The 27,135-nt window shown below is 39.2% G+C and overlaps 1 long non-coding RNA gene and 1 pseudogene across 1 annotated transcript in view; both read right to left on the reverse strand.

Moving 5' to 3' along the window:
- The window catches only part of LOC137204946 (uncharacterized), a 403,669-nt gene that overhangs the window by 161,049 nt on the left and 215,485 nt on the right, over window positions 1-27,135 (reverse strand). The gene's annotated exons all lie outside the window — the stretch shown is intronic.
- On the reverse strand, window positions 7,470-8,430 carry LOC137204944 (large ribosomal subunit protein mL48 pseudogene; annotated as a pseudogene).

A 27,135-nucleotide genomic window follows, 5' to 3' on the forward strand; every position in this document is an offset into this window, starting at 1 on the left:
GAAGGAAGGAACTGGAAGTCAGAAAGGTTAGGGGATGTGCCCAGAGTAACTCAGCCAGGGCAAGGCCCCCATGACGCTGATCCAAGGGTCAGCTCCTGTGCTTCTCCACCAGCCCTCAGCCTCCTGGATTTCCCTCCTTACTGCACCCTCGTTCTTCACTTAGTACTTCCCCAGTTCTTCTATTCTAACTTCTAACAACTTCCCTTCTCTGTTCCCTTTGGAGAAGGCAGACAATTATTTTTAATTGATAAAAGTCCACTGGTTTTCAACCCAGTTTTTAAAAGCCCTGTGAAAAGAACAAGACTTGATATTGGTCCAGCCTTCCACAGATGATCATGAAAACCAGACTTCAAAGGGACTTGGAGAAAATTTTATTGACTCCTTACAGAACTCCTGCCTAGTTCTCCTTTGGCCTGTCTGATCTTTTTGAGGTTTATGGGTATGAGGACTGGACCCTGATTCATAATCCAGTGCCTTCAGGTAGTTTTCCCAACCATTATTAAGAACTGAAATATGTTTCCCAAAGCAGACCTGGCATATAATAGGCCAGGAAAAGAAGCCAGGCAAAGAAAGGAAGGAGGGAGGGAAGGAGAAAGAGAGAGAGAGAGAGAGAGAGAGAGAGAAAGGAGGGAGGGAGACAGGAAGGAAGGGAAGAGGAAAAAAGAAAGAAGGAAAGAAAGTCTACCTTCCAAGTAGAAAGAAGAATAGAATGCCTTCATTCGTATATTGTGAAAGTTTGCTGTTAACCAACCACAAGGTATCATTATTAAAATAACTTTCTAGAATAAAGCAAAGGGAAACAAAAGGAAGACCATGAATTCTTTGATACCAAATTAAAGCAAATAAATAAATATAAATAATAAAGTAAAATAAGATCAAGCTACCATTCCAGAGGAAGAAGATGAGAAATAAATAAATCTCTTCAAACCAAACTGTAGGAAAACAGTCTCGTTGGAAACAAACACGCCTACAACAGAATTGATCACTTAGGACAAGAGAAAAGAGCAGAAACCAGTAAATCAAACAAAGTATGAAACTGAAGTGTAGGGTTAGCATTCACCTAATCAATACCTAACACCACAGATTAACGAGGCCCTGGCAAGAGAGTCTAACTTTTTCATATCACCAACATCCAATGGGGGAGGATGTGAATATCAATCAAGACATGATAACAAGGGAAAGGAATCAATCACCTGCTTCTCAGTATTAAATAAAGGTAGCTCACAGAAAGAGCTGGTGCCTGCCTACCACCTTCCTCAGTAAGAAAACAAGAAGGCATTAGTAAGAGTTCATCTGTGAAAACTTTCTGTCAACAGTCACAAACCACACTATAAACAAGACTTTCTACCAGGATGGGAGTCTAGAGGTGTATTAAAAACAAACAACAAAGCTTTACCTCTGATTCAGTCTGCAACTAAATAACGTCATAAATGGGATGCTTTTAATAGCAGACTGCAAAGTTTTCCCCTAATGCATAGTTTTTTAAAAATCATTACTTTTCTGGCAAGCACTCTAATCTGATTACAAATCTTTTAATTTACTTCTATCTGGACTTGTAATTACATATATGAACAAATGCAAATCACTTCATTTCATAGCCATAATTAAACTATTTAAGACTTCAAAATTTTTAATAATTTTGGTTCTGAAATATATACTTGGTTAATAGAATTTGCAGCAAATTATATATAGAGAGGAAGAAAGTACTTTATCTCCATCAAACAATAGAATTACATCCATCTGTTATTTTTTAAATGGTGACAGCAAAATCAATTCTAAGGGCGTGAAAAGAAAATGAGATTCTGAATTTCTCACCATACCTTCTAGTTCCCCTTGACACACTAATTAGTCTCCCACCCTCTTCTCTTATGCCTTACAGCATGTTTGCCTGGAGGAAAAATGAAACTGGCAAAACAGAAGAGAAGCAGTGGCTAATGAAAAGGACAAGAGAGAAGTGACAATTCCTTTGAATGGAGCCATTAGCTACACGCTGCTTTCAGGGCTCCCGGCCTCAATATTCTAACACTTCCAGTTGTTTTCAGAAATTCCTGTGGAGAGTTACAGACTGTACAAAGCTCCATCCTGGATAGTTTGCTATTTGTACAATTAAGAATGGCATGCCCTTTCTGTATCATTTTTCAAGATTATTATTGTTCTTCTCTGAGACTCAAGAGAGGAAGCATAATGAATACTGTCTCGTTACTACCATCATCCGGTCATGAAGTTCAGAAGAAAATCCTTTCAAAGTTTTCAATATCAAATGACAGCAAAAATCTCTGATAGCTTTGAAAAGCAATTATGTACACAGTTTGTGATCAAATTTGATATTTTAAAACTTATATATGCTTTTCAATAAGGGGAACTATTTGAGCACATATTTTTCGGGGATCCTTGATACAGAACAAAATTAGAATTGAGATTTCACTAAAAATTACCCAACCCTGGAAAGCATGTGACTGAATCCAGTGTCATCAACATCTGGCAAGGTACTAACACATAAGCAATGTCTCTGCCATTGTAGTGTTTCAGGCACATTTCTACCCTACCATAACTTTTTATTCAAGTGTCCTGTTATATGCCTGAGGAAAAATAAAGCATATTTAAAAGGAAAAAGCAAAAAACAAACAAACAAGGAAATGTCTTTCAGCTCTTTACTTTTATCTTTAGCTATATCTTCCCAAATTGATATGAGCTAATTGATTATGTTTTTCACTACAGCGTGGTCTAGGGTTATTTATGCCTATTAGAATTCTGAAAAGTTACAAATGGAATTAGCATTACCTAAGATATGATTTTAAAATTTAGAGTAAAATAGCAAATTGACATTTGGGGCCAGTGCTTGGGGAAAATCATCCTGTTGCTGTGGAAATGAGTATAGATGCAGACCTTAAATTTCTCTGTATTCAAAGGCTAATTGTGACTTGAGGTGAATCTTACACACACACACACACACACACACACACACACCACTGAACTTGAGGAGACAAAGCACCAGGCTTTACCAAAAGAAAGTAACTTCCTGGCAGTAGACCCTTACCTATTGTTACATTCAAAGATGGTTCCTACTAGTTGGCAAGGTTGGATCTTAGCATCCAATTCATTTGGATCTTAGTTGGAAAGGTTGGATCTTAGCATCCAATTCATTTCCTTAGGGAACACCTGCCTGGGGATAGTTCTGTCCAATTCATGGGCTTCTCCTGGGGTCTCCCCTCTATGGCTTGGTACCTTCTAATATCTGAGTGAATTCGGTGGTTCCAGGGCAAGCAGAGGAAACACCAAGAAAAGACTTGAACTTCTACAAAGACAGCTGATCATGCAACTCTCCTTGTCAGCTTCTGATATTAATGGGCACTTCATCTCTCTCTGCATCTCTGATTTCTGTCTACAAAATTTGAGGAGCATTCTTTCCCTATCAGAATGATGAGTACTTAAAATAAATTTCTGTCATATCTTAGAAACTGTTTGCTAAACTTAATGTCAGTAATAGATATTCAGCAGTTCAGTGAAGGCACCTGAGGCATATGAGCCCTTCAGGTAAAGGGCCCATAAAAGTGTCTTTCAAAGACGCATACATAGAGAATAGACTTGAGGACAAGGCGAGGGGGAAGGGTAAGCTGGGACGAAGTGAGAGAGTGGCATGGACATATATACACTACCAAACGTAAAATAGATAGCTAGTGGGAAGCAGCCGCATAGCACAGGGAGATCAGCTCGGTGCTTTGTGACCACCTGGAGGGGTGGGATAGGGAGGGTGGGAGAGAGACACAAGAGGGAGGAGATATGGAGATATATGTATATGTATAGCTGATTCACTTGGTTATAAAGCAGAAACTAACACACCATGGTAAAGCAATTATACTCCAATACAGATGTTAAAAAAAAGTGTCTTTCAAATGTCCACATGGACTAATTACTATGAATGTGTGGATTTTATTCTGACTTGGAGTGTATAACAGCTATTTGTAGTGACCAGGGGCTCTGGTGTTTAGTGTAAATTACTTCTCTAGAACAAAAGAATTTGGGTTTCGTCTTAACCAGCAAAATCAATCCACAAGTGCTACCTTCTTGATAGCTGAAACACCCTGGCTTTCCAAAATGGTAGAAGTAGAAAATCCAATATCAAACTATTTTGATTTAGTTTTATTCTGCTTTTATTCAGTCCTTCCCTCTTTTGAGTCTTGATTAGCCTTTAGTTCCTGTTCTGCCTATCTCTGTCAGGAGAAGAGATAAACAACTAGAATAAAAATTGCTACTAGACTATATATTTAATTTTAACTCAGTATTTTCTTTCTTCATTTACTGACCAGGACTGTGAGAGCAAACGATGGATTAGGATCTTTGTTTTGAGGTTATTTTGTCAAGTGGATGGAGATTTACTTTTTTCTAATTGTCCTTATGACTTGGAAAGCTGTACAGTGAGCAAGAGGTACAGGTTTCAAAGGGAACCATATTTTAATATCCCATTTCCTATTTAATACTAGTTCAGAATATTTCAGATCAAAGGAACAGAACTGATCCAAAGTGCTTTAAGAAAGAAAGAAAATAAAAAAAGATTTGGTCAGAAAAAAATTTTGGTCCCAAGCCAGGTTGTCCAGAGGTTCACCATGTCATCTGAACTTTTGCATTCTTTTTCTGCAATTTTCTCCCGTTGGCTCCCCCAGGTAGCTATAGCAGTTGTTAAAGAAAAAAATTATCCTGACACTTGTTACAACAGTAAGGCAGACATAGGACTATTGCAATAGGCTATTGTTATTATAGGGACTATAACAATGAGGTTCTGCAGTAGGGGAGAGAGATTGAGCTCAACTCTGAATACAACAAGGAAAACTAAGGATTGATAGCCAAGAAGCAAGGTGAGGGGGTCAGTGGATGGAAAATTACTAAGAGGAAACATCAGCGGAAAAGGGGATTCTGCCTAAACCTACCTGAGAGTATTCTTGCTTAAGGCAGACCAGGGTGATCACATATCACCTGCGGGATGGTGACAGATGAGAAATTTGGTTAGATATTGAGGGTGATCAAATAGTGAGGGTGAGGGAGTCTCTCTTGATAACCTGAATTTGCAGGATTCTTGCTAAAACTGGGTCTTGAGGAGATGTTCAAGACAGGGTCTAGTTGGGCTCAGAGGAGTCTGTCTAGAGTCTGGTCAAGAAAAGAGTCTTTGTCCCAGTTCCAAACTCCCTGTCCTCAAGGGACACCCAGTCATGGAAGAGAAGGAGCCCAAGTCCCAGCCTTCCCTGTGATGGTCCAGGGCACACTGACTGGACCATCCCAGGGTAAGTACTGCCCCCAGAAAATGAGGACACTCAAGTTAACTGAAAGCAATCAGAGCCCACCTCAAGAACTGGAGTGGGGCCGTTGTCACTCAAACTACACAGGGGATAGGTAAAGAAATTCAGGTAGTATTACAAGAAAGGAAGAGAAAAGATGCTGCTGGTCAGTAAACAACAGAAGTACTTGGCATCTCTCTGAGCACTGATGGCCTCGTAGCTCTCCGTAGGACAGTCAGTAGGACAGTCAGTGGTTAAACACCTATGCATATAAAGTCCCTAACACAGCATTTGGGTTATTTCACAGACACAGGCAAATATTCAATTCCTTTCTATGCTCTTCCGGCAACTCATAAATAATTGTGCATTTTTTAGAACTTTGGTCAAACTTAAACATACTGCCTATAATTTATGGAGCACAGGTTTCTCTGACCCCCAAATGTCCCCAAACTGGTATATTAGCATAATATTAACTGACTGCACTAAGGGACAATGTAAGGCAGAGCACATTCATTCCTTAGGTCTTCCTGACAACCAAATTCCCCTTTTCTCTGTAGCAGTCATAAATGTCTGAAGATGATCATGCTAGGGATGAAACATACCCAAAGGCTGCCCCTCCACAATAGGATCCTGTCGCTTCTGCTTTTCTCAGTCACCTTTCACAAGTCTGCATTGCCCCTGGTCACAGAAAACTTTACTCCTAGAAACTCCCCTAAAGGCTCATAAGCACTAAGGGAACATTGGAAACATAATGGAGGTCATTGCATACTTTTAGCTGCAGCTTGTGACATTGTGAGAAACCCAATACCTGTATTTTGCAGACGGACTAGTTAGTATACAGTGGAGTACCTTAATCTGTTTGCAGTTCACTGGGTTTCCTACCTGTAAGGATTGGTGTCTTTCAACAATTCGGATAAATTTTCATTCACTATCCCTTAGCTATTGCCTCTTCCATTTTGTTTCTCTTACTTATCCCTGAAATTATATATAAGGTATACATTATATGTGTATATGTGTGTGTATATATATATATATATCTTACCACTCCTATAATCCATAAGCACACATTATATATGTATATATATCACTCTTATCCTCCATAAGCATAGTAGTTATTTTGCTTTTCATAATTTGCTTCATTTTGTCTTTTTGGATCTATATTCTCTATTTTTTTTTTAATTTTATTTATTGATTGATTGATTTTTGGCTGCATTGGGTCTTTGTTTCTGTGTGCAGGCTTTCTCTAGTTGCAGCCAGCGGGGGCCACACTTCACTGCGGTGCGTGGGCTTCTCATTGCTGTGGCTTCCCTTGTTGCGGAGCACAGGCTCTAGGTGCGGGGGCTTCAGTAGTTGCAGCACGTGGGCTCAGTAGTTGTGGCTCACAGGCTCTAGAGCACAGGCTCAGCTGTTGTGGACCACGGGCCCAGATGCTCCGTGGCATGTGGGATCTTCCTGGACTAGGGATCGAACCCGTGACCCCTGCATTGGTAGGCAGATTCCTAACCACTGCGCCACCAGGGAAGTCCCTATATTCTCTATTTTTTCAGTTTTTATTTTTTTGTAAATGAATGAGCAGGGCTCTCTTCCAATAAACCTTTATTTACAAAAACAGGCAATGGGGTTTTGGAACTGGATAGAGGTTGCACAACACTGCATATGCATTAAATACCACTGAATTATTCACTTTAAAATGGTTCGTTTTGTGACATGTGAATTTCACCTCAATAAATTCTTTTTAAAAAGCAAATAGGCAGTTGTTGGGATTTGGCTCACAAGCAGTAGTTTTCTGACACGTGACCAAGATCAACCTTTAATTCTTTGCTTCAACTCATTCCAGGCAACCCTAATTTGCAGTTATGTAACATCTACCTGCATACTTATGACAGGTCACTCACTACCCCACAAGGTAATTTTTTTTCACTTATGGACAGACCCTGATCCTACCTGGAGGGTTTTTTCATATACAAAATCTCCCTCCCTATGCCTTCTATCCACAGAGAGTTCACTTATGATTGTCTGCTTCACTAAAGGGACTCCATGCCAGGTTGATTTAAAGGATGAGTTCACTCTAACTGGAGAAATACTGAAGGGGGACATGCTTATATGCTAAAGCACCAGGCAAAGAGAAGTTGAATCCCTTAGTTAAATACACTCGACAGGATGGACTGACTTCTCACATACACACACATCTATCCATCATCAGCAGATTTTTATTAGATGGAAGATACCTAGGGTTGGCTCAAAGGAAAGTGGTGACAGTCGGCAAGCACTCCTCCACAGAGGAGAGGAGGCACCCCTGGCTGTGGAGATGGGTACTTACGATATTGAGAGTCAGGGTCTCCTCCTTAACTTTGGCCACCCAGGAAGCTCTTCCCCTTGCCACTCAGTATCACCAGTGCTGGCCTGAAAGGGTCTGCAGGGAGCTAGTTCAACTTGGCTAGCAGTTCTTCCAGTTCTGGCTGGGCTTTGAACCTTCCCTTGAAGTCTTCTTCAGCGTGCTCCCTCACTGACAGTTTGACTCCTTCAGGAAGATTGCTTTGGATTATTTCCAGGAAAATCTCTGCAAATGTAGCGCTCCAACCGCTGATCTGAACCACTCGCCCATGGGTGGTAAGAACTGAGTACAGGAGCATTTTGCTGCCTTGGACCTGCAACTGCAACGCCTCCACGGTTTTGGTGGGCATCACATAACTTTCCTCGACTTTAATGGAGAGATGGTAGCAGAGGTTGTGAACATACCGGGCATAACTCTCTGCCAGGGCCATACATTTGCAGTCAGGTGAATGTTTCAAACCCCATATTCATAATCTGTCCCAGATTAATGGGTCTCACTTCCACTTTTCCCCTCTTCTTCCTGGGCTGAGCAGGAAGCAAAAGAGAAAGAAATTCTTGTGCTTTAACTAGGTGCTTGTATCTTCCAATGCCATGCGTGGGTTGTGACCTATAGTGCCGACTGATGCTCAGGAATGCCACCTGCAGAACAGAGGGGATTCTCTCCTGAGGTTCTGAACCTCAAGAGGGAAAAGGCTTGCTTAAAAATGGTGTCATTCCTCAGACACAGCGCCTTTCCCAGAGCTCCATTCATCCTTTGCTGCTGCGCGGCCTGCAACTGTGCCAGCGGAAGATCGGCCCAAGTTGCCGCGACCGCTGGGCGTCCGAAAACACTCTATTTTTTCAGTTTTATCTTCCAGTTCACAGAGTTTCTTTCTCTTCAGCTCTATCTAACATGACATTTAATCCGTCCATAGGATTTTTAATTTTTTTTGTACATTTTAAATTTCTAAAAGTTCTATTTGATTCTTTTTCCTATTTGTTAGGGAGGTTTTTTTAATAGTCCTGTCTGCTCGAATTTTCAAGCTTATTTTGAATTGATTTAGACATATTCCATTTCATATTCAATTTATGATAATCCCAAAGTCCCTGTGGGTCTGTTAGAGTGTCTCTTGTCCCACCTGTTCTTGTGGGACTGACTTCACATGCTTTGTGATTTTCGACTATCGGCAGCTCACTTTCCTTGGAATTTTTTTCTGTAAAAATGCTTCAAGGGCTGGGTTGAAGTGAAGTTTCTCCGAAGGTAAATTATATTTGCTTGCGTCCCTAGCTTGGGATCACTTCCAAACAAGGAACACTTTAAACATGCTGCTTGAGGTTTTTCAGACCACAGAGATAGAATCAGTCCCGCCCACACATATTCACAAGGGCTGAATTTAGTTACACAGTCTCAGATGAGATTAGTTTTTTTCCTCTACCCCACATCACGGTAAGCATAGTTAAGTTTCTTTGCTTTCCCCTTCTTCACAATGAGGTTTCTTTCCTACTTACCTTATACTAAGAATGTAAAGGATATACTTCTCCAGGGTTCCAGCTTTATTCATAAGTCTCTTGTTAGGTTCTCTGCTTTATCCAGTTCTGAGGACTTGTATCCATCTCCTTTGCCCCCCAACATTCCCATGTAACTTTGGTTTTGCCTCTGCATATTCCTTCCTTTTTATCAGTGTGTTTTAAAAGGTTTTCAAAGTACATTTTATCCCGAATTTTAATTGTTTCAATCACAAGAGTCATTTACGGTATCTAATTTACTACGTTGATAGAAATAGGCATCCCTGGGAATAAAAAGTTTTAGACTTATTTTTGATTCTGTTTTTGTTTTGTTTAATTTCTTAATTTCTGTTATTCAGTTTGGAATAATATAACTTATGAACGTCCTACTCTGGTTTCATTTATGTTGGGTAATGTTTATAAACTTATGCCTGATAAATAATCGCATACAAAGTTAAATACAGCTAACTTGTCTAGGATCCCAGTGTCTACCTTTTAGACAACTGGGGAAAACTGTGTCACTGCTTCTCCATCAATCACAGTGTACCACCAGGGCTAAAATAGATTCTATGCATGTCACTTGTTTGTCAGCCACAAATCATGTACAAATTGCTATAGCACTGACTGGCACAAAATAATGTGGGGTAGAGTAATGCACAGCAACAGAAAGTCAAACAATGTTGAGTAGAAAATCAACTATCAATAAATAGTGAGCCTATTTACTTTGGTTTACATTATGTCCTTATATCTTTGGGCATTTATTTTTTATCATTATTTGTGAAATCACACAAATAAATAATCATTCATTTTCACAGGTTTTCTTAATCAATGATCAGTTTGAACTTCAAATTTTTAAGTCTAAGACTTTTCTCATTCTATTCCTAAATATTATTGGTTAAGTAGTTTGCTATTTTTTGTCAGAACTGTTCTTTTTTAATTCATTCTTTAAAGCTAAACTCACTTTGCTCAATGGCTGACAATTGTTAAAAGCTTTCTTTCAAATGTAGATGATAAACTAAAATCAAGAAAGATGTTGCTCTTTTGACATGAAAGAAAATTAACACTCTCTTGATAGAGACAGTGTTACTTGTATGTTTGCTCATAATTTTTGGATGCATCAGTAATCCTAGAAACATATGAACTATTCTGAATAGTCATGAAAATAAAACTCTGGTCTTGTTGACCACCGATTTTACCATCTACACAAGCCACTGTCAACATTCTAATATTTGCTCTCCACAAGCTTTATTTTGCCTTAAGAAAATCAGTTACCAAATGACACTGGACATCTGGATTTCTTTTAGAAATTAAGCACTAGCTTATATAAATTGACCACAGGTTTCCCACACTGAACTTCAAAACATCAAATAATTTAAAAAAGAAAATAAGCCTATTTATTGGGTGTTATAGGCAAAAAAAAAGAAAAATGTGGAAGTGGCACCAATCACCAAACTCTTATTCACATACTCTTGGTCTAAGACATTTTGTTCTCAAGGTTTCTTCTACAAATTGCATGTAACCTTTAGCAGATTTGAGGCTGGTGGCTCCTACTGAATCATACTTTGGTAACTGTTGGACCATTTTACTCAGGAATTTTTGCTCTTAGAGCAAACAAGGTATGCCACTCAGGTGCCCCATACCTGAGTTAATTATTCATCAGAAACAGGCATGGTCCTGGGTTGTGTATCTTACCTAAGCTGTTGAAAAGTTTATTTCTCACTGATTTATTTTTTTTCTAAAACCCATTCAGAGAATTTGAGTTTTATTAATCATTGATTGAACTGATTTATCATACTTAGGAAAAATCAAAATATTCTTCCAGTTTGTATTATTGACCAGTAAATACTACATTTGATTTATTGTAGTTTTAAACCAAAACACATTCGAAATCTAATCCTAAATGAGGCTGGATTTTGTGACTTTTTCTATAATCTTTATATTCTGTGGAATTCTCCCCTACCAGGTAAGAAAATCACAAACAGAATTAAGAAATCTATTCAGAAGTGAAAAGGGAAGGCAAGAAATCAAGAATGACTTGGAGATTTGGGGCTCAAATGACAAAGAGATTTTTGGGAGCCATTAATAGAAATAAGGAAGTCAAGAGAAGAAAGTGAGTCTAGTGAGAGGTGGAAGAGGAGAAATCAATTTTTTTACATATTGATTTTGAGTTAAAAATGTAAAAGTGAAAGGACTCACAAATATAAAAAATGAAACAAGGATTGTAAATAGCACAGGTAATTCAAAATGTAGGAGCAACCTAAAATATTAATAAATATGACAACATAACCGTGAAAACTTTTGAATGACAAGAAACATCAGCAAAGTCCGAAGACAAGTGACAAACTGGATATAACATTTTGGCAACTGATAAATAAAAGGCTAATATTCTTAATGCATGAAGGACTCCTAAAAACTGAGAATTTAAAAACCACGTACAGCAACACAGGAAAAATTAGCAAAAAAATGAATGAGCAGTTCACACAAAAATTAATTCAACTGGACTTTAAGCATGGGAAACAATGATTAGTCTCACTCACATTAAGAGAGATACAAATTTTAACTCACTAAGAAACCACTTTGCACCCATCAAGTAGGCAAAATCCATAGTCTCTTTTGATAAGACTGTGGGGAAACAAGTACTGTAATGCATTGTTGGTGGGACTGCAAAATTATATAACCCACATGGAGAAAATCTGACAAAACACAACCAAATTACATGTATATTTATTTTCCATTGATCTAGCAATCCCACGTCTGCGAGTCTATCTCAAAGATACAGTGGGAAAAAATGATATATATGTTTATATGTATCATATGTAATACGAGAGAGAGACTGAAACAGGAAGAAGCTACATTTTAGACTCCATCAGTACACAGAGCTGATGATGATCCTATGACTGAAAAGATAACAAAACGATGCCTAACTTGAGAAGGGACAAAAGAAAGGATGGATATCAATATTAAAATGGGCAAATCTCAGCATCTCCTGAGGCTGGGTCCCTGGGAGGAACTGTTCTAACTCAGCAAAAAAAAAAAAAAAAAAAAAATTCATTTTTCCTCTATTTGCAACCAAGAAATAGGCAGCTTCTCAGGCACAGATGCCTGGGTATTGAGAAAATGAAACTAGTTGCATTTGACATGACAAGAAAGGCTGTATCATTGGCATAGAATCCCCTTAATAGAGTGTTTCTCTCTGATGAGCAGATACAGAGTCTATAAAGTCTGCCAGAAGAGAAAGGGTTGATGGTTCTAAGATATCTTGATGAGATGATAATATCCTGCACTGAGAAAACACCATTTCACATTATTCTCTACTATGAGGTCTACAATTAATACCTACTATGCACCCTAATTCTGAGTCTTAAAAACAGTCTTCAGAAACATTGAATTCAATGTTTTTCTTCCAATTCTTGAAGGACTTGGCTTTGGGTACTCCTGGGTATAGGTACTAGAGATATGGAACTGTGGAAGGAATTTTTAAAAATATTTTCTCCTTGATTCATCTAGGTTCTTTCACAGGCAGGCAGCATTTCTCCCAACACATTCCAGTTTTACAATGTCCTTTGTCCAACCTACCAGGAATAAAATTCAGGCTTCTTATTGCTGAAACCTATAAGAAAAATTAATTCCCAGCATATCGTCATGTATAATACATCTGGGAAAGCAAGTTACTCATGGCCTCAGTGAAATTTTGGCAGGATTTTTACTGCCACACTGTTAGGGCCTACAAATGGGGAGAACATATGTATTAACAATTGGAGAAATCTCATATGGGATGACATCATCTGCATACGAGCTGAAGTGTATACTCGTATAAAATAAAACCAAATATTTCTCTGGCAGCAATCTAACTCATTAAGAATTCTAAATCATGTACCCTGAAAACCTGAAACAAAATTCTGAAAAGTTGGCATACACAGGTGAGCTTCATCAGTTCCGAGGTTTACTCACATCCCCTGTGACACAATATGGTGATGTTTTGATATGCTACGAGGGAGCATGAGTGCCCCTAAAATGTGATTCTTTTCTATATTTTGGGATGTGTTTGGTGGATTAAGTTTAGGGATATTTGGTCAGCCAGCAAAGGTGAAGAAAATCCTACTGATAAAATGTGTCTCAGTAGGTGATAATAATGAACTCAATCAGACGGCTGTTCCAGGGTAGATATTAGACAGGACAAGTTGGTATAACAGAGTGACATGTTTGAATGTTACCAGTCTTCCTAAGTGTTGATCATACACCAAATCTTTGGGTACCACCAACCAGGTAAAAAGAGGATACCCTCAGATTGTACGAGTTCCTCGATTAAAATTCAGTTAATTGATCCAGACCATCACTCAACCAACAAGCAACCTGAGATGTCTGTGCTCCCATGGAGAGGTGGCTAAAGCATATGGGAACACTCAGTTACTCAAAGACCTGAGTGCATGTCCTGGCTCTGCACATAGTAGCTAAATGACCTTGAGCAAGTTAGTGAACTTCTCCTACACCCTTTCCTCCTGCTATAAAATGGGAAAAATAATAACTATCTCACAAGATGAGATTAGTGAATATATGTAAACATTTTCCTCTATTTTAAACTGGCTCTTGAACATCAGGCCTGGAGAGTCCTTGTTTTCCCCCCAAGACGTTGACATATTTCTGTTCCATTTTATTTCTATTGATTAGCTAATTAACTTGGAAATAGTTTTCTTACCTGCATTTCATATTTTATTAACTCTGCTTGCTTCTGACATTTGCTTAAAAGTTGGTTCTAACTTTTAAAAGGGCCATATTCTTTCTTAGCTTTTTACATATTTAAAAATTTATTTTTAAAGCATCTTTATGATGGTTTTTCATGCCTCTTTTAGAGGATTGGGAATTTAATTAGATCTGTATAGGGCTTAAGCCCAAGCAATGGAAACTAATGGTAGGAATTTAATAGGCTGATGAGTGAATGATTTGAGAACAGGTGGACTTTTCTAGTGACCACACAGTAATTTTATCAAAGTTATAACTGAAAATGCCTCTGAGTATGAAAGGCATGGATACTGAGGTAGCATCTCAAAAGGAAGTTCTCCACAAGGCAGCACTCTAGTGCTGTCAGTAGAACTCTGTGGTGATGGATATTCTCTGTCTGTACTATCCAATACTACAGCCACTAGTCACATCAGGACTACTGAGCACTTGGAATATGGCTAGTGTTACTGAGGAACTGAATTTTTTACTTAATTTTAATTTTAAAATAAACTGGATGAGATTTTTATATACTTCCTTAAAACCAGAAGCCCTCCAACCTTCACTAGTTGTCTTTTTCTGTCTCCTGTGTTTATTGTCAACAAGTCCTACTGATATTTTTTTTCTGATATATATCTGGTAGTCATCTTTCTTTTTCTTTTTCTACCTTGTTTAAGGACCTCCTCAATCCATGCCAGTGAAACCCAACAGCTTCCAATCTTCTTGCTTCTAGGCTCTCCCCTCTCCAATTCAGTTGCCAGAGTATCTTGATAAATTACCAAATTCATTATTGCTTAAAATCCTTCTTTGCCAATAGTATGAAAATTCATGTTCTCAGCCTGGTCTTCAAGACTATAGTATGATCCAACCTTAAGGTCTCTAAATACATTGGCTTCAGAGTTTACTTCCAAACAGGTGATTCATTTATCTTTCAAAAGATGTCATGTCTGGTATCCTCTTATCGCCTGTTCGTTCTGTTCCTATATAACCTTCCCCCTGTCCTATCTATTCACATATTGCTGTATTCCAGGATCCTCTGTGACAGTGGCTTTTAAACTATTGTTTTTACTATAACCTATAAAAAGAAATTATTTAACATGGTTCTATAGCATACACACTGATATTTTCTATTCTTTTGTACTTTTCTATTCTATTTCTTTTTTATGCTTATCTTAAACCACTAAATTGACTTCATGATGATACTATGTCATGGGCTGAATTCTGTTCCCTAAAATTTATATGTTGAAGTTCTAACCCTCATTACCTCAGAATGTGACTGTATTTGGAAACAGGGTTTTTAATGAGGTAACTAAGGTATGATCAGATCATATGGTGGGCCCTAATCCAATGTGACTGTTGTCCTTATGAGAAGAGGAGATTAGGACACAGACCCACATAAAGGGAAGACCATGTGAAGCCACCAAGGGTAGATGGTCATCTATAAGCCAAGAAGAAAGACTTCAGGAGAAAGCAAACTGCTGACACCTTGACGTTGGACTTCTAGCTTCCAGAACTATGAGAAAGTAAATTCTGTTGTTTAAGTTTGCTAGGGTGGCAACACTGGCAAATTAATACAATGCTTTAATGGGCTGAGAGTCACAATTCAAAAACCACTGCTCTATGAGCCTTTCCTCAATTCCCACAGCACATTTTAATCATCTTATCTTGTAGAACTTACTCTCTCTACCAGTCACTTAGGCATGAAATTACATACTACTCTTTAGCTTTGTGTATATGCCTTGCCTCCCTGCCTTTATTTTAAGATCCTTGATAGTACAATATAATCTTGTTTTGTTTTCTGCAAAAAAAATAAGCACATAGTTATTAAATATATTTTTGTTCAGTATGAGATTGTTCTTTTTCTTAAGGCAACTGAGCAAAATCTAACCACTAAACACTGTCATCCCTCTTTAAAATCATTTTTTCATACCTGTCTTCCAACATCTCAATCTAAGTCAAGGATAGCAACGTGCTGTCAAACACAGCCTTACAGTCCTTCTCAGCACTGCTCCAAGCAGCTATTTCCAGTCCGTCCATGCTGCCATCTTTGGTCTAAACCAAGAAACCAACATCAGAGCTAGAATTAATGGAGTGGAGATGCAAATACATTCTACATTCTCTTGTCCATAAAAATTATTTTACTTATTATTTAAAATGAAACTACCTAGTACCATTCTGCCCCCTTCAGCTCCTCCACAGTCAAACATTCCAAAAGATTCTATATTCACCCTGTCTCCACTTTCTCATCTGCCATTCTCTCATCTACCCACACTAATATGGCTTCTTTCCCACTATCCACTCAAAGGACTCTTGCCAAGGTCACCAGGAATCTCCAGCGAACCAAATCCAATAGATGGAGTTCTTCCCTCATCTGTCCTACCTCCCAGCATTACTAAACACAGTTGCTCATTCTCTAATACTTGAAACCTTCTCTCTGGAATTCTGTGACCCCTCTATTTCCAGTTTTCCTTACACTAACACCAGCTACTTCACCGTTCCTCATTTGTAAGACCTCTGAGCGTTGTTGTCCCTCAGTACTTAACCCTGGGTCCTCTTCTCTTCTTTACTCTCACCTTAATGACATGTATTTCAAATATATATATACACATATGTGTGGGTGTGTGTATCTATCTATCTATCTATCTATCTATCTATATATATATATACACACACATATACATAAACACATAGTTTACTGGAATTATCAGTTTCACAAAACAAATAGTTTATGAGAATATGATTCTCTCTCATACTTCCTACTCCACTATATATCCTATTCTATTTAATTTTTTAAAAATATTGGTCTTAACCCGCTAAACTGATGTGATAACACTAATGGGTCGTGACTCACAGTTCTAAAAACACTGCTTTCCCGTGACTTTAAATAACATCCATATGCTAAAAATTCCTAAATTTATCTCTCTCTTCTCACTTCCAGGCTTGTAAATCCAACTGCTTATCCATTTGGCCATCTAGTAAGAAAATCGAATGTAACCTCATGAAAAGTGACGTCTTTATTTCCCCCACATATCTTTACTTTTCCCAATTAGCAAATGATACTACACTGAACCCTGTTGAGCAAGCCTGAAAACTCCAGGTTGGCCTTGTTTTGCCCTCTCCTTGGCTCCCTTCACTCACACAGAAAGAATGGACGATCAGGTCTTGTCAATGCTACACAGGGTCAGAGAGGATGATCAGGATCATTGCAACAACTGCGTTCTGATGTCAAACTGTGACTTTTTACCTGAAGTTACTCAAGGCCCTCCTCACTTCACTGCTTTGGGACAGCTGTTTAGTACCAGGTCTAGCAGGGCAGGCCAACTCCCTCAAGGGTCATGGGCTCCTTTTTCCATGAAGCCCCGAGTCTGTTTCTGCCTCATCATCTCTGGATGGATGAAGAAGTACAGCTGAGGACTGTACTGACCCACAGTTCTGCAAGCCTGTGAGTTTCACCCATCCCTCCCTTCCCGGTCCCAAAGCCGGCCTGTAAACAGCATAGCAGCTTGGCTGTTATAAGAAAGAGAGGCTACAGTGGACTCCGAGTGTCTCATCCTGAGTCTGCAGCCAAGGAATAGTTCACTGAGAGGCCGCACATTAAAAGATCAAGTCATCAAATGATTAATTTTCCACATTTATGTATTTATCAAAAATAAATTATTTAAATTGTTCATAACGCCTTTAATACTTAATATTGGCTGGATTGGCAGGGTCTACAAGAGTCGTGGGAAGCCAAGGCTCCAGGGTTCTGGATCTTCACACTCCCTCCCTCAGTCTCTTCTCCTCTGCCTCAGTCCCCCCCTTGCCTGGGACTGGCAGCCTCTGTCTTTCTTCCACTAGCAGTAAGTTCCCACCCTTGGCCTGCCAGCAGCTGAGGCAGCAGGGAGTAGGGACAGATGAAAATTAAACATTCTTTTTAAAAGCTGTTATGAAAAGACTGAACCATCCTATGGTATTAGAGGTCATAATAGAAGTCAGATAGAGGCCTGGAGGGTTACGAACTGGAAAGGGGGTGCAGGGAGAGGGCTTTCTGGTACTGGACATGTTCTATATCTGGACCTGGTTATACAGACATATACATATGTTAACATTCATTGAGCTGGGCTTCCCTGGTGGTGCAGTGGTTGAGAGTCCGCCTGCCGATGCAGGGGACACGGGTTCGTGCCCCGGTCCTGGAGGATCCCAAGTGCCGCGGAGTGGCTGGGCCCGTGAGCCATGGCCGCCAGGCCTGCGCGTCCGGAGCCTGTGCTCCGCAACGGGAGAGGCCACAACAGTAAGAGGCCCGCGTACCGCAAAAAATAAAAGAAAAAAAAATTCATTGAGCTATATATCCTTACCACTTGTGCATTTTGCTATTTCCGTGTTATACTTCAACACAGAGTAAAAATACTGAAATCCATGAAAATTGTTACAAATATTCCACGCCATACTAATTGTTATGAACCTTCTACACAGAAGAATTATTTTTTTTTCAAAAAAGAAATATTTTTTGATAATTTGGTAAGTTTTGTCATTATTCACACAGCAAAACCTAAATCCTAAAACTGCCAAAACATTTATAGGACAGCAAGTGAATTCAAAAGGATCTGCAAAAGAGGAAAGGTTAAAACTGAAAAATTCAAAGTGAAATGCTGAAATTTGGGAAGTATTCATAAAAATAATGTATTTAATATACTCAAATATATATTGGAACACAGTATAGTGTTTCCTTAAAAATATTAAAAATAGAACTACCCTATGATCCAGCAATCTCATTTCTGGGTATATATCGACAGGAAATGAAAACAGGATATCAAAGAAATTCCTGCACCCCCATGTTCACTGTAGCATTATTTACAATGAAAACAACTTGTGTCCATCAATGGATGAATGGAAAAAGAAGATGTGAAAATGTATATATATATATATATATATGCAAAAAGGAATATAATTTAGCCATGAGAAAAAAGGAAATCCTGCTGTTTGTGACAACATGGATAGATCTACAGGGCATTATGTTAAGTGAAATAAGCCAGACTGAAAAGGCAAATACGTACTACATGATATCACTTATATGTGGAATCTTTTTGAAAAAAAAGTCAAACTCAAAGAAACAGGGAGTAGAAAAGTGGTTGCCAGGGGCCAGGGAATGGGGAAATAGGGAGAACAAACTTTTAGTTATAAGATGAATAAGGTCTAAGGATCTAATGAATAACATGGCGACTACAGTTGATAACACTGGGTTCTATAATTAAAATTTGCTAGGAGAGTAGAAGTTAAATGTTCTCACCAAAAAAAAAAAAAAAAAAAATTAAATCTATGTGGCGCTAGGTGTGTTAATTAACTAGATGAGAGGTTGCAGAGAAAAACAGAAGTAAGAAATAAAAGTGAAATATGTGACGAATGTTGGGGGTGGGGGTCACAAGGAGGAGGAGACTCCCACAGAAGCCGGCCTGGACCAAATGGCAGCCTTGCAAGAGACTCCTCAAGACTGAAATTTGGGCTGTAAATGTCAGGTCTCTCCCCTCCCCCACTGTCCTAGGGCTTCAGCTTCTAGCAAATACCTTTTATCAACAGAGAAACTCCTACTGCGGCCAGGCACCCACATGTTCCTACTGCTGCAGGCCTAGGGTTTGGTCTGGTTCTTCCCGCCACAGAGGGGTAAGGAGCCAGGGCCTTCTGAGATTGAAGACCTCTCTCTGTCCCCCAGCCCCACCCCTGCACATCCGTGTCCAATTTCCACTTGTTTTGGCAGTCCCTTGACTTATTTTGTAGTTCGGGTTTCATCTGGAATTTACATTCCTGTTCCAAGTTCTCCTTGTGAGGTTTGTGTGATTTCCAAGAAAAGAAGGGAAAATGACGACTTTTACAATCATTTTCCAACCAGGCGTGGCTATTTGGGAATTTTAATGAATGCATAAAGATCAAGGGAATTGTTTTTATCTAAAATACTTCTTAATTACAATAAAATAGATTTCTGTGAAGGAAAAGCATCCCATTTTAAAGTAGTCAAACACCGTAACAAACAGACTTGTGGTTGCCAAGGGGGCGGAGGGGTGGGGGAGGGATGGAGTGGGAGTTTGGGGTTAGCAGATGCAACTATTATATATAGGATGGATAAACAACAAGGTCCTACGGTAGAGCACAGGGAACTATATTCAATATCCTGTGATAAACCATAATGGAAAAGAATATGAAAAATAATATATATATGTATTACTGAATCACTTTGCTATATAGCAGAAATTAACACAACATTGTAAATCAACTATACTTCAATACAATACAATACAAAAAAATAAAGTGTCAAACAAACAAAAGCCTTTTAAATTTGGAGTGAAGAAGAGCTCCAGGAAGAAAGTCTCTGGATGGGAGGCGAGGTCCCACCAAATCTCTTTAGGAGCCTCTCACTGATATTTCCTCTTCCACCATCAAATCAGGTCCCAAGAGAGCACACTATCTCCCTTTAAAACTCTGCTTCGAAGTGTCCTTCTCTGTTTTCAAACTGGAAGATGGAAGAAGTATAAAGGAGGCTCAGGGAGGAAAGGCTATCTCATCAACCGAGACTGAAGTCCCCCGAAGGATAAACTCTGCACCGGCATACTAAAAAAGGACCCCGCGAGTGAGAACGGGAGGAAAGAGGAGGCCAGAACACGGCACTCTGTGCTACGCCAGAGATTCAACGCAACGTAACTAGACTCATTCAGCCAGTTGTCAGGGCCAGTAGGCTAGAGAGGAGTAGGCTGATGGGTTCAAGCACTCTGGAGATGTGCAGGGATCCATGACCCCAGAAATTTTTCCAAAACCTTTTATGGATTCAGAGCAGGAGTAGACTGATGAAAGTGACATATCATCCCTACAAGGGGACTGGCCTGTGTGTTCAGTGGAAGGTGGGGAGTCTGAAGGCTGGCCAACCTGGAATAAAATCTCACTCTGGGAACACAGGCAGTTTTCTGGAATCCCACACCCCCGTAGCTCAATATTGACTTATCTTACTTTCAACCAGACTTTGTTATGTCCCTTTTTAAAGTTGTGAGGCCCAGCAACTTATCCAATCATCAATCAATCAATAGATAACACTAGTTGAAAAATCAACAACTCAAAATTCTATCTCCTTGTTTCCCTTAGCATAATTGAGACAAGAGTTTTTCCTGTTGTAGCTTTCTTTTAGAAACTAAAGGACCCATAAATAAATTAAATGTATAGAAAAAGAACAAAAAACATAAAACACCATGCTTTTCAGAGTGCAAATTTCAAGTCCTACAGTAGTTAACATCTGTTAAAAATGATTAAAGAAAATAATGTAGGGGATACAAACAAACATTATTTAACACTTCAAGAAGCAGGCAGTCTCTATTCCCAAGGGTCCAGGAGACTCCAAAATGGGGTAGAAGGCAGAGAGCTTTCACAGGGTAAAGAATAAGAGACAAGGAAGAGAATAGAAAATAAAGAAAGAACAAGGAAATAAGTATAGAGCCCAGAGCTGATGTGGCATTTGGGGATTGGCTATAGGATGTACTACATTTCTGGCCAAATGGAGAACTCCCAGGGACTGTAAGTTTCAGTTTGCTGATGTGGCACTGTGGCTCCATCTTGGGCCTAGAAATTTCTTTAAACAGCAGGTAAAGCTGAAATGAGGTTTCAAAATAGACAAACAGGAGAAGGGATTTCCAGGAAGGGGAAATAGCGTGTGCAAAGGACAAACGTGTGAAAGAGTACAATGTTTTGGAAAATTTATATGGCTTTTTTTTTTCTTGGCTTTTTTTTTTAACATCTTCATTAGAGTATAATTGCTTTATAATGGTGTGCTAGTTTCTACTTTATAAAAAAGTGAATCAGTTATACATATAAATATGCTCCCACATCTCTTCCCTCTTGCATCTCCCTCCCACCCTTCCTATCCCACCCCTCTAGGTGGTCACAAAGCACCGAGCTGATCTCCCTGTGCTATGCGGCTGCTTCCCACTAGCTATCTATTTTACGTTTGGTAGTGTATATATGTCCATGCCACTCTCTCACTTTGTCACAGTTTACCTTTCCCCCTCCCCATATCCTCAAGTCCATTCTCTAGTAGGTCTGTGTCTTTATTCCCATCTTACCCTTAGGTTCTTCATGACCTTTTTTTTTTTTCTTAGATTCCATATATATGTGTTAGCATACGGTATTTTTCTCTTTCTGACCTACTTCACTCTGTATGACAGACTCTAGGTCCATCCACCTCACTATAAATAACTCAATTTCATTTCTTTTTATGGCTGAGTAATACTCCATTGTATATATGCGCCACATCTTCTTTATTCATTCATCTGTTGATGGACACTTAGGTTGCTTCCATGTCCTGGCTATTGTAAATAGAGCTGCAATGAATATATTGGTACATGACTCTTTTTGAATTATGGTTTTCTCAGGGTATATGCCCAGTAGTGGGATTGCTGGGTCGTATGGTAGTTCTATTTGCAGTTTTTTAAGGAACCTCCATACTGTTCTCCATAGTGGCTGTATCAATTTACATTCCCACCAACAGTGCAAGAGGGTTCCCTTCTTTTTTTCTTTCCCCTTTTGCTGAGCTTAAAGTACAAGATTAAGAAAAGAGGCAATGTCATGAGAAGATGGGTCAGTCAATAAGAGGTGAGTTAGAAAAAGGATCTAATAGAATCACAGTAGGAGAGGTTGCTTGACTGTGCCAAATTCTCTTGTGGGATCAAATGAGATAATGACTAAAAAGAGTCCCGTGGATTTAACCATTTGGAGGTTGCTGATATCCTCAGCAAGGGAAATGGGGAAGGGTTAATGTAGTGTTGAGTGCCTGACAATTAGCTTTTTTGATTGTAATGTAAGTGCCTGCCATTAGGCTTTTGATTGCCAAGGCATCTGTCTCAAAGACATGCATCTCGAATAAGCATATTTCCAGCTACACAGCTTAGAGAGTCACCTCACCCATGAAGTTCCCCCTTATAAAGCTCTGGATAACCTAGATAACTGATCCCTTGTATGACCCCCCTTTTCCCTTCCTGTGCTTTAATTCCTGCTCTTAAAATCACCAGTAAAAGTAAATGTCAAACTCTTTTCCACAGTGTTTTTACCATCAGCACAGGAAGAGAATTCTTATTATTCTACATCCTTGCCAATACTTGCTATTGTGAAACTTATAAAAAGTTCCTAACCTAGTGGGTTGGAAATTATAAACCATTACGGTTTTCACTGACATATTGTTGATTACTAATGAGGTTGACAGATCTGCATATACTAATTGGCTATTTGGATTTCCTCTTCTAGAAAGAACTTGTTTACCTGACTTTTTTTTCAATTAGATTATTTCTTTCCCTTATTGACAGGAAGGAGTTCATTATATATACTAATTACTAGTCCTCTGTCAATTATATATGTTGTAAAGTCTTCTCCTCGTTTATTACTCATCTTTCACTATTTTTCATTAATGAAAAAGAACTGCTTAATTTTAATGTAGGCACATTTATCAGTGTTTTCCATTAGTTTTGTGTTTTGTTTAGAAATTCTTCCCAACCCTGGTTCATAAAGACATTCTCAAATATGCTCTTCCAAAAGTTGAAAATGTTGCCTTTCACATTTAAATCTATACTCCAACTGGAATTGAATTTTGTGCTATTTAAGACGTAAGATCTCAGTTTAATTTTTTTCCATACTGACATCAATTGTTCCCATACAATTTATTGGAAAACATCATTTTTTCCCACCTCTCTTCAATAAAACCTCTGTCATATACCAAAAAAAAAAAAAAACAATCACCAGTAAGGTGTGAACCCATGAAATCCTAGGTACCCCACCCTGGACCCCAGTAAGGGCAGAAGCCCAGGTCTGTGGGGTTCTCCCTCATTGTCTCCCTCTTTCTCTCTTTCTCAATCTCTCTTTCTCTCTCTCTCTACCTACAACCTCACGATATAGCCCTGGGTGTGCCATGTACCCTCCAGGACTTGTGAGTAATAAAGCTTGTTTCGTCAAAGTTCCCTGATGGTTGTTGCTGAGGTGCACCTTGTAATCATAATAAGAACCACAAAAGCTGGCCCAGACACCCCTGACTCCCTCCACGTCTGTGGGGCCCACCACAAGTATGGGCCCCAATGAGTACCCCCAGGCAGTCCTAGTCAATAGCATCACTAAGGATAGGCTGAAGCCAACACAAAACAGTTCATTTCATTGCAAAAATAAAGTCTAAAGCCAGTGCCAACTAAAAATTGTCACTTGCCATCTGCTTCTACAAGGATTAAGTCACTAGCCACCATAGTCACTGACCTTCATCACACCCTGGAAGGAGTTCAGGGTGGAGATCAGGAATGAGGCACTCCGTGCTCTGGGAAAAACTGGCAGAACAGCCCTTCAGATAATTAGATATTTTCAGGAGAAGATTTTATGAGCCCAAATTCTTGCATCTTCTCATATCTAGAAAAGCACTAAAATCATAAGGGAGACATCTGCTCCTCGTGACTAGCAGCACCCTTCTCGTGACTAGCGGTAACCTTCTGCCAAAATGTGTGCTTGACTGCACGTATCCGCCTTCGCCAGAGTCACATATATACTGATCTCTCCCCCCAACCTCTTCAGAGCAGCTCCTCAGAGCTCTCTGAGAGGCTGTCTCCTGGGCTATCGATCTCATTTTGCCCCAAATAAAACTTAACTCGCAACTCTCACATTGTACGTTTTTTTTCACTCGACGTCAGATTGCAGTGAGTTGAAGCATGGGTGGGAGAAGAGAATACGGAGAAATACAATATAGTTCTTTTTTTACTTCGCTGTAAAAGGAATAAAAATATGACTAAGAATACAAATGTAAAATTAATTCAAATATCAGAAATGCCATAAAGTCATTTTCTACCCCAGAACCTCAAAACTTAACATTGAGTAAAAATTGAAGTAGGCCCAGTTTGGATCCCTAAAGCAACCAAAGTAGCTTGCTAGAAAAGTTTTGTTTATAAGGCAGGTTCCCTGAAGAAGCCCAGATCACTCACTCTCTTACAGACTCCACACATACACTCAGGAACAAGGAGGCACTCTTCATTCATTCAACATTATATGAGTGTACACTGAAGGTCCACAAAAGACCAGGCCCTACACCTGGTGCTGGGGATACAACAGCAAGAAAAATGGACCCAGTCCATGTCCTCTGATTACTTATACAGATTCACAAAAATACAATTCTAAGGGCTGTGAGGGTGAGATCTCTTAATAGAGGGATGTGAGTTAGTCTGAGCAATGGGGGCTGGGTGGGAAAGACATCACCAGGGAAGCAGTGTTGGACGTGAAATCAGAAGGATGAATAGGAGTTAATTAGACTAAAGGGGGAGTGGTTGCTTTGGGGGAGGGGAAGCATTTTCGGTGTAGGCAGGAGAAGGTGAATGAAAGATGAACTGTGGTGGGAGTGCTGAGGCCGATGGGATGGGTGATAATAAATGAGTGAAGAGTCAGGTAGGAGTAAGAGTGTGAAGGGTCTCGTGGCATGTTTCCATGACTTTGGAAAACCATGGAAAGCTTTTAGGCCAAGGAATAACATAACCAGATTTTAATTTTAAAACATTCTAGCTGAAAGAAGACAAATGAATTGAAGGAATGTGGTGGTGATGGTGGAGGTAAAAAAAAAAAAAAGACAAATTAAATAAATAAAGTTTTAGTGACATTAACAGGGCTTGATAGATTAGTGAAAGAAAAGTCGTAAGGGCTGTGGACTATAACAAGCATAGAAGTCAAGAATATTAGGAATATTGGTTCCATTGGTCCCTTGAAATTCTGAAGAACAGGAAACAGCAAAATGAGACACCAAGGACATACTAAATTTGCAGATTCCCATTTCTGTCCATTTATATGTCATAAGATGATATAAAACCAAGTGCAGCAGCTTGACTGAGTATCTGGCTGGAAGGCAATCGCACAAAGGTACATCTGCAGGGTCTTGGCCAGACTTGATTAGAAATCCTGAAGAAAGTCAGGTCATCACTTGAAAACTATGCTCTAGACTCTTTGTCCTGTGTAGAACTGCTAGCTGCAAATAGCAAGGGAATCTTCTCATATGCTATCTGTAAAACAGAGCTGGGTGTTGTTTGCAGCTAAATTAGAGTAATACATCTAGCAGACCCAGGAACATGAGGGCACATAGCTTTTCCCCCTCCTTGACTGGGTGTACTTACTCTTTAAGACTGTGCCTGTAGGTCAAGTTGTGAGCTGTCTGTCTTCCTTACGTTTAAGGTACACATCCCGAACAAACGGCCTGCTTGACTTGGCTTGACTAGATACTGTAGAGCAATCTAGTCACATGTTGGCAAGATGTGTTAATTCTTTTAGGCAGGTGTAGCACCAATTAGCACTTGGGAGGGGTTATTTGGCCAATTAAGTTCCATTCAATCAACATTTATTGAACATCAGGTACTAATGTACCAGGCACTGTACACTAGGATATAAAGATCCATAAGAAATAGACATTGTCTTGAGGAATTCATAGTGTAGCGAGGAAGGAAGCATAAGTAATTAATTTAGTTCAAATCACTTCTCTTTATAGAGGACCTACTACATGCCTACTACTCTCATTACCATGTTGACACCCAATAAACCACTGACTCATGAGTTTAAGCACATGAGAATGTATATCTTCCTGAAGGGTGTTTGAACAAGAGAGAACTGAATTGATACCATGTCATTTTCTAATCAGCCTTATGATGACAAAAGTTCCAAATTTTGGCTCACACCTAAAATTAGCCTTTGATTTCTAGGCCTGCCCTTCATTATTGCTACCCATTTTTATATGAAAAGTTTGCTCTACTCTATTTAAGCCTGACAACAGTAAAAATATATACCACCTCAGTCTTTTACACATAAAATGCAAAAAAAATGACTACAGACTTACAGGGCACAAAGTCATAAACAAGGGCACATGGTAAAGAGACCATTCCATTTCTTTCCTTCAAAGGACACACATGAAGGATGGGTCTTGCTTGAATGTATCGGTACTTATGTGCTTTGGTGCCCATTAACCCGAAACATCATTGGGGAATGAGGCCAGGCCAGAGGGGATATAACTCTCTGAATCTATCTGACACTTGCTGCTGTAAATATTTACTCTGCTAGATTGTTCAGCCACTTTCAGATAGATACAGAAATCTGTGTTGGCTGAGAGGTGTCACAATGTAGTGGTTCTCTATTAACATAGGATACCTTTTTAAAAGCCCATAGCTGATCATGTATCCCTCATGCTTATAAACTTCTGTTGGTTCCATGACAATAAATTCCAAAATCATTTGATAATAAACTTAATTATTTGGCTCCTGTTAACCTCACTAATACTATCTCCTACCACTTCCCTACTCACACTCTGGGTTCCTCAAAGTTCCTG

Source organism: Pseudorca crassidens, chromosome 13 (assembly GCF_039906515.1).
Source record: "Pseudorca crassidens isolate mPseCra1 chromosome 13, mPseCra1.hap1, whole genome shotgun sequence".
In the NCBI taxonomy this organism is placed as follows: domain Eukaryota; kingdom Metazoa; phylum Chordata; class Mammalia; order Artiodactyla; family Delphinidae; genus Pseudorca; species Pseudorca crassidens.